An 8,203-nucleotide genomic window follows, 5' to 3' on the forward strand; every position below is an offset into this window, starting at 1 on the left:
ATTGTAGCTCCTAAACTAATGAACCGATTTTAATTTCTTAGCTATAATCCAAGAAAATCGGTTTAGCCCTTTATAGGTTATCAACTCTTTTCTACCTTCACTCCCTAACTCTACTTTTTTTACCTTTACTCTTTTGTAACCTTCACTTGTCGGGGGTTTTAAATTTTTAATTTACACTTGTTATCAACGCTGCGCTTTCCAGTGCTGGGGTGTCATTCTCACATCTTGGGACTCAATCATGTCTACCGGTTTTTCGAACTATATGCCCTTCTCATTGTTTGGAGTTTCTCTACGTGATCAAACCAGAAATGAGGAGTTCCGTAGAAGAACCAGAGTAACTGATATAGCTCAATGGGATGCGATAAGAAGAGCATTCCAGCACAATAATTGTAGAAACTAGACGCTATTCAACGATTTTTCTGACCGATGCGGCCAAGTCTTTAGAATAGAATCATTAGTTTTTTATACTTACGTAAAATATGCTCTTCCGACCGATGCGGCCAAGTCTTGAATAGAATCATTAGTTAATATACGTAAAATATGTTCTTGTAAGTATATGAAAATATAAAGGGAAACAATTGTTTTTTGTTAAAAATAAACATATTTTAGCCGAAAGGTGTTCCTTTATTACAGGAAAATCCCAGCTATTGGGTATACAACAACTTTAATAACTAAAAATTAAAAAAACCCCCGACACAAAAACCTCTATAAGAAAACTAGAAAAGAGCTGATAACTTTCAAACGGATAAACCAATTTTCTTCGATTGCACTCCCGATCAAGCCACCTTTAAAAAAAAAAAAATCGGTTCACTCGTTTAGGAGCTACGATGCCACAGACAGATACACAGATACACAGGTCAAACTTATAACACCCCTCTTTTTGGGTCGGGGGTTAAAAAGGATACTTGTCCCTAATAATAATAATTAATTGCACTTCAGTTGAATAATACAAGGCTGAGATATAATGCAGTGGAATCTCGAACTTTATGGTTAACGCTTTCAGTAGTAGGTAAGAATGGGTTATATTTCGCTATATTATGCTCTATCATTAACATTTTCTTTTCATGTTATTAAATTGTTATATACTATAGACTATTCATCATCATAAAACCAACAAGGAGGTAAGTACCTTCCTAGTATTTCTCTGTAATGAAAATATTTCCTAATTAATCTACCGGAAAATATTTAACAACAATAATTTCAATATCTTCTACGATAACAGCTAATAGGTACGGTAGGTATGTTAAATATACCTATACATAATTAACTACAAGTTATTTGATTTACAATCGATGATTTACCTATCTACAAGTTTTCCTATCATCGTCATCATTTCAACCCATATCGTCGTCGCTCGGCGCGGCCCACTCGCGCGAGTTGAGCGCGAGTCTCCTCTAAGAATGTTTCGCTCTCAGAAAGGCCACACACTTTTATGAAAATTATCAAGAACTACCAGACATGCAGGTTCCCTCACGAAGTTTTCCTTCACCGTTAAAGTGATAGATATTTACTTAGAACGCACATAACTCAAAAAGCTAAAGCTCTTCTCGGGATCGAACTGCAAACCCCTTGAATAGGATGCAAACATCTTAACCACTACGCTATGTATAGCTATGTATTTATGGATAGTATTTTAGTGCTATATGCCCATGCCTACCCAAAAAAGGAGTGTAATGTTGTCAGGGTTCATCTCGGTATGTGAGTTTCTTTATTCCGCCATGAATTCTGAATTCCTCAACAGATTTGGATGCATGGGGTATCATAAGAATCCTTATATCATCCCGAGTGACACTGGTTCTAAGTTTTTGAAAAAAAAATCAACATGATGGCAGTCGTGATTTTCATTTTTTTAACTATTTGGAGTGGTCGTTTCAATACGCGCATGTTACGAATGTGGGTGGCACTGGCAACTCGTGATGGGTGTGCGCAGGGCCACGAGGGTGGCGAGGGCACCGGTCAGCGGAGCTGCTGCGGCTGTTCGCGTGGTATCGATTTCCGTACCTTGTCGTCGCACTGTGAGGACCCGGAGCGGGCGCGGCTCCCGAAGGCGTGCTGGATGAGGAGCGAGTTCGGCGCTGTCGTATGTCGCGGGCGGGCTCCGTCATCTGTGGAGGGCGGTCATGGGCTCACGGCCGCGGCGGAGGCGCGTAGGGCGTGCGAGAGCTCGCACGGCGGGCCGGGCACTGCCCGCGAGCCTCCGTATTGATCGCTGCGCGCGCAGGCCGCCGCCCTCCGACATGAATGGTCCCCGGAGCGGCTCACGTGCTTGCTGGCTCGCTGGCAGCCCAGCTCGCCTCGCGGCCCAGCTACACTCTACACCCTCCACCGACCCAATATCAATATCTCCCAATATATTCCTTAAAGTGTTAACTTCTTTAGGCGCGTTGGGCGATTTTGGAATGGATAAACTTCAAGGTCGCGTCACCGACACGCTTATGATAATAGTATATATCTATAGTATATATATCTATCCGAAGGTAATAAGTACGGCGTGTTGGCTTGTGACACCTCTATTTTTACAACATTTTATTTTGAAAATTCAAATAAAGCACTGTAATTTCGGTACACACGGCAGTCTCCACTGACTGCCATTTTTATTAGATAACGGAGGGGATTAGTTACCCAACATCCAGGCAAGGGAAGACATCGGGTTAGGTATGTTGAATTTTTTACCTACTAAAACCCCCACCACCCTCAATGCAAATTGGAAGGCTCAGAAATCTCTTAACGCATCAAAGTCTCCTTTGTACGACACCCATCGAAACGTTTTACCATACATCCATCAAACAGATTTAGAAAACACTACGAAAGCCTGCTTTCGTGGGAGTATCGTAATGATCAAATTAAAGAATTGAGAACCTCCTCCTTTTTCGAAGTCAGTTAAAATTCTCCTGACCTAATTTAAGCCAGTATTAATGCTGAGCTAAGCAATAATATTGTGCACAGAATGTAGGTGAACAAAATCTATTACATAATTTTAATTCACTTGTTTACAAACCTGCATGTCTACTCATACTAAAATATTCATAGCTTAATTTAGAATTCAATATAGTTGAACGCAACTCCAGAGAAAGAATGTACTTATATATTTTATTTTAGTATACGTATGATGTACTATGTCAGCAGAATATAATATTATGTATTATTATAACTAAGTACAATATAACTACTTTATGCATCACACTAATATTATAAAGGCGAAAGTTTGTATGTGTGTGGTGTGTGTGTGTGTGTGTGTGTGTTTGTTACTCTTTCACGCAAAAACTACTGGACGGATTTGGCTGAAATTTGGAATGGAGATAGATAATATCCTGGATTAGCACATAGGCTACTTTTTATCCCGGAAAATCAAAGAGTTCCAACGGGGTTTCAAAAAACCTAAATCCACGCGGGCGAAGTCGCGGGCATCGGCTAGTACATAATATGTCCCGTTTATGTGAAAACCCTGTCTTTGCTACGTCGATAATGACCTAACTAGCTCTATAGTATTATATCCTCCTCTACTTAGGAGCTGAAATAATATTTTGCACTAGCTGATGCCCGCGACTTCGTTCGCGTGGATGTAGGTTTTTAAAATTCCCGTGGGAACTCTTTGATTTTCCGGGATAAAAAGTAGCCTATGTGCTAATCCAGGGTATAATCTACCTCCATTTTAAATTTCAGCCCAATCCGTCCAGTAGTTTTTGCGTGAAGGAGTAACAAACATACACACACACACACACACACACACACACACACACACACACACACACACACACACACACACACACACACACACACACACACACACACACACATACACACAAACTTTCTCCTTTATAATATTAGTGTGATGACATGACATGACTACTACATGAATACTTTATTGCCTGACTAAATCTGCATAAGTTTAAAATGTACAAGCACGTAGGCCGTAGGTAGATAGTCCTAACGTACAGCATCAAAATCATTATTATCATCATCTTGACCCATCCATCGTCAGTCTATTACTGAGTGCCTACGGGTACGTCTCAGAAGGGTTTGCCCTGGTCCACTATATTAGTCAAGTGTGGATTGGCAGACTGCACACGCCTTTAAGAACATTATTATTATCAATATAGAACTCTCAGGCATGCAGGTATCCTCACGATATTTTCTAACTAAGAAATGTTAGAGGTGCGTACCCGGGATCGTAGGTACCTTGGACAGCCTGAATAGGAGGCCGAAATCTCAACCACTAGGCTATGACCTTTTTTTAGGGCAAAATACGTATTTTTATTTTCGTACTTCGTAGCCTACATCCGGAACGTTATTATAATTTACATAATGTAGATAATTTATATGGATATGCTCAGCTCTCTATAGCTCTTTCATGAAACCCAGGTAGATAAAACATTTATTATGTTTAAATATAAACTGCAGCTGATTAGCCTTTTGTATTCTGCCCGCATAGTGCATATTGGAAATATTATGCTAGGCAATGGCTAGGCATTAAAATAAGTTTCATTTCAGTAGGCACCGTAATATTTTTGAACAACTTGAATTGCAAATTCAATACAAATAGGGGACGTTGAAACAAACGACGCAGCTTAGCCGTTTCAGGATTCAGCGGTCGTCCCAAAACGAATGGCTTAACGCATAACGGCCAGAGGTCAGTACATTGATCACAATCCATGTAAATAACGTTTAGCCTGTCGGAGACATGGACAAAACCCACTTTAGGCTCTTTTCGCACTGCAGCCACACTCAGAACATTTAGTATGAGGGGTTGCGCATTTTTTTTTCTATCAATTGTAGAGACAGGGAAGTACCTACTTAAATCTAAAGTCGCTCAAGTAACATTTTATACACAATAATTTTACTTATCTGAACATTTGATCGAATCGAGTACGATCGAATCCGGGAATTCTCGATCCGAGGTGAGTAGGACTATCTGTATGAGGTTACCATCATACAGATAGTTTTCCAAAGCCGAGAATATCTACATCATCTGTCAGGTGGTGGCGATAACATCCATCAAAAAGAACGCAGTGTAAAATCGACACCTGAATTCGATCCGAATTCTCTAGATCTAAATATCGAACCGGATGCAGAACGTAATCTGATTAGGGCGTAAGCAATATCCGAGTGTGGTCCGAGTTTTTTATATCCGTATCTTCACGGATTCGGATCGATGAGTGCGTAACCGTTCTAAGGGTTCCTTGTACACTACGGAATCCTAAAAACGATCAATACCTAAGTCAAAACTATCATATTACCTATACACACGAAGTTCATAAGTACCTAATATAATTTCTGGATGCATCTCTACAATTTTTATAAAACTAGCTCCATAAGTAGGCCAATCCCAAATGGTTTCTGGGAAATAAAAGTATTGGCATTTCGTGATCAGAATTCACGGTGTGAGGGAGTAGGTAGAGGTACATTGAGATTGGTATTACTTTTGTTATAAAAATGTAAAAAAAATATAATGTTATCAGTAATTGAAGCAATTTTGGTTACATGGATGCCTTTTGAGTACCTTATCGAACTTAGGTAGACAGGTAGATATCTACTTTATATTTTTTTAGTTTTAACGTTTCTATTTTAGACAATAGATTCTTTTTTATTAGCGTATGCAGCTATATTTTAACTTCTAACACATTTTACAAGTATCCACATTCCACATTATTAAGCATCACCAGAGAGTGCCTTAGAGCCTCCAAAATTATAGACTTCCTGGCAACAGCTGTCAGGGAGCGTTAGGAGTGTATAGACTATCAAGTCTACATCTGACAGTATTATATAAAAACATGTCTGTGTATAAAAATAACTAAAAGAAGGAGAAGATCTAGGAGACCACAAACTAATGTTACTAAAACTTGGAAGGGACCACGACTCTCTACAATGAGGAATCCGATGTAAAAATCTCCCAACGATTTAAGTTCAGCGTGGTTAGAGTTTAAAAGTAACTTAACTACGGATCCTATTAAACGCCTTTGTACGGCGTGCAAGTTTAAAGTGAGAATTCAGAAGAGCTATCGATAAAGTTGCGGCTGTCGCAGCCAAAGAGGATTACTTGGGCCCTCCGCACTCTCGGCCGCTGGGAATATTGTATCGATAACTCGATTACTGGAGCTTGCCTTCTCTATTAAGGTGTTTTATCTTCATATCGATAATAAAATAGGTTATTATTATTACCTACGCTGGGTATCTCTCTCAGGGATAAAATCCGGAACGACACAATTCGCAGAAGAACGATAGAAGCGACATAGTTCAAGGGATTAGCAACTTGAAATGGCAACTGCAGGCAGGTCATGTTTGTTGCAAAAATGTAGGCCGATATGGTACGGAACCCTTCGTGTGCTAGTTCAACTCGCACTTGACCGTCTTTTTTTCACTCGACCGAAAATGAGCATTTTCGGTCTTTGAACGTAACATAGATAACTCAAATATACCTACACGTAGGTACATAGTCTAACTTTAAAGTAAAGTCAGTCCGCCGCGTCTGTTTATTCCAAACTGATAACACACCAGCGGCGATGGGCATGATTGCTAATTTTAGAATATTTTCATTTGCGGAAATCATTATTTTTCTTCACAGTGATTTCACAGGCGATTTTTCTCTGAAAGTGAGTTTTTTAATTTGCACACTTGCAATAGTTTTTAAACTAATAATAAAATTAATTAACTTTTAGTCAAGATCAACAGCGCTGATATTTCGCAGGTTGGGTTTCATGGAAAGTGAAATTTCGCACTTATTTATTACTTACTTTTGTAAGTGCAAAAAAATCGCTTTTCGTGAAACGTAGTGATTTGTAACCTCCACATTTCAGTTCATTTCAGATGACGGCCGCAATGAAATTAATCTTAATAAAAAGCTTTTGCGAATATTTTCATCAATTGATGGATTATTAGAGCTTTTCGAAGTATATGATATATTCATAGATATACTTACTTAATATGAAGTTAGATAATAATATGTGGAGAGTGAGCATGGCATTATCACCCGCGATATTTATGGTCTTACTGCAGCGTTTGCTATAAGGGGGTGTGAATAAATTAGTTCATGCATACAATATGGCTGTACCAGAAGGGGGTTCAAGCCACGGCCCCGACACGATTATCATTATCATTATCAACCAATAATTTTATTTTCTATTATTATAATAGGTTCTCAATTAGTCCGGTATGTATGGCGCTACCTTTGTCCACGATTTTAGAGGTCCGTGCCCAAAGGGTAAAAACTGAGCCCTAATAATGTCACACTGCTGTCTGTCTGTCCGGTGTCACAGGTCTCTAGCTCGTAGACGAAATGAGTTACAGTCCTGAAATTTTGGTATTTGGTGTACAACATTGACACTAAACCGAATATTGTACTAGAAATTTAATTAAATTATTTTTCAAATTATTTCTTACTAGCTTGATGCCCGCGACTTCGTCCGCGTGGATTTAGGTTTTTCAAAATCCCGTGGGAACTCTTTGATTTTTCGTGATAATAAGTGTTGTAAGTAAGTTGTGCTAATCCAGGATATTATCTATTCAGTCAAATCCGTCAAGTAGTTTTTGCGTGAAGGAGTAACAAGCATACACACACACACACACACACACACACACACACACACACACACACACATGCACACAAACTTTCGCCTTTATAATATTAGTGTGATTTTTGTTAGTGTCCACAGCTGACTATGTATTGAGTAGGTAGAGATTTCAATAACATTAAGCAGGCTGCAGAATCTTTGCCAATATTCGTTAAAAATTCTCATTGTTGTCCATTTTCGAATATTTTCACGCAAAAATGCTGGGCACTGCCTATTCTTTGATATTGGAAATTCCTTTAAAAATTTGAATAATTATTATGAGATGAGCCAAAAGTGGTGGTAAATATTTGAGACAAACTCGCATTTTATTGAATTCTAAAACTTCTTGATAAAACTGATAAAATCAGATTTAAATCTTTTAGCGTTCCGAAAATCGTAGAGATTGGTAAGTAAGTAGGTACTTATTTGCCTTTGTTTCCATTTTTTTTTTACTTGTAACATTTCGTTAAGTTTGGACTAGGTTTTAAAAAATCCCGCGAGAACTGTTTGTTTTTCAGTCCCACGTTAAAATTGGTACCCCCATACAAGTAGCTAAAAAGCAGAAACAAACAAAAGGACAGATATTATACATATAATATATACATTCGGGTTTATGATTAAGGTTTTCACTGTGACTTATTCGTATGAAATTAAAT

The sequence above is a fragment of the Maniola jurtina genome, chromosome 11, assembly GCF_905333055.1.
Source record: "Maniola jurtina chromosome 11, ilManJurt1.1, whole genome shotgun sequence".
In the NCBI taxonomy this organism is placed as follows: domain Eukaryota; kingdom Metazoa; phylum Arthropoda; class Insecta; order Lepidoptera; family Nymphalidae; genus Maniola; species Maniola jurtina.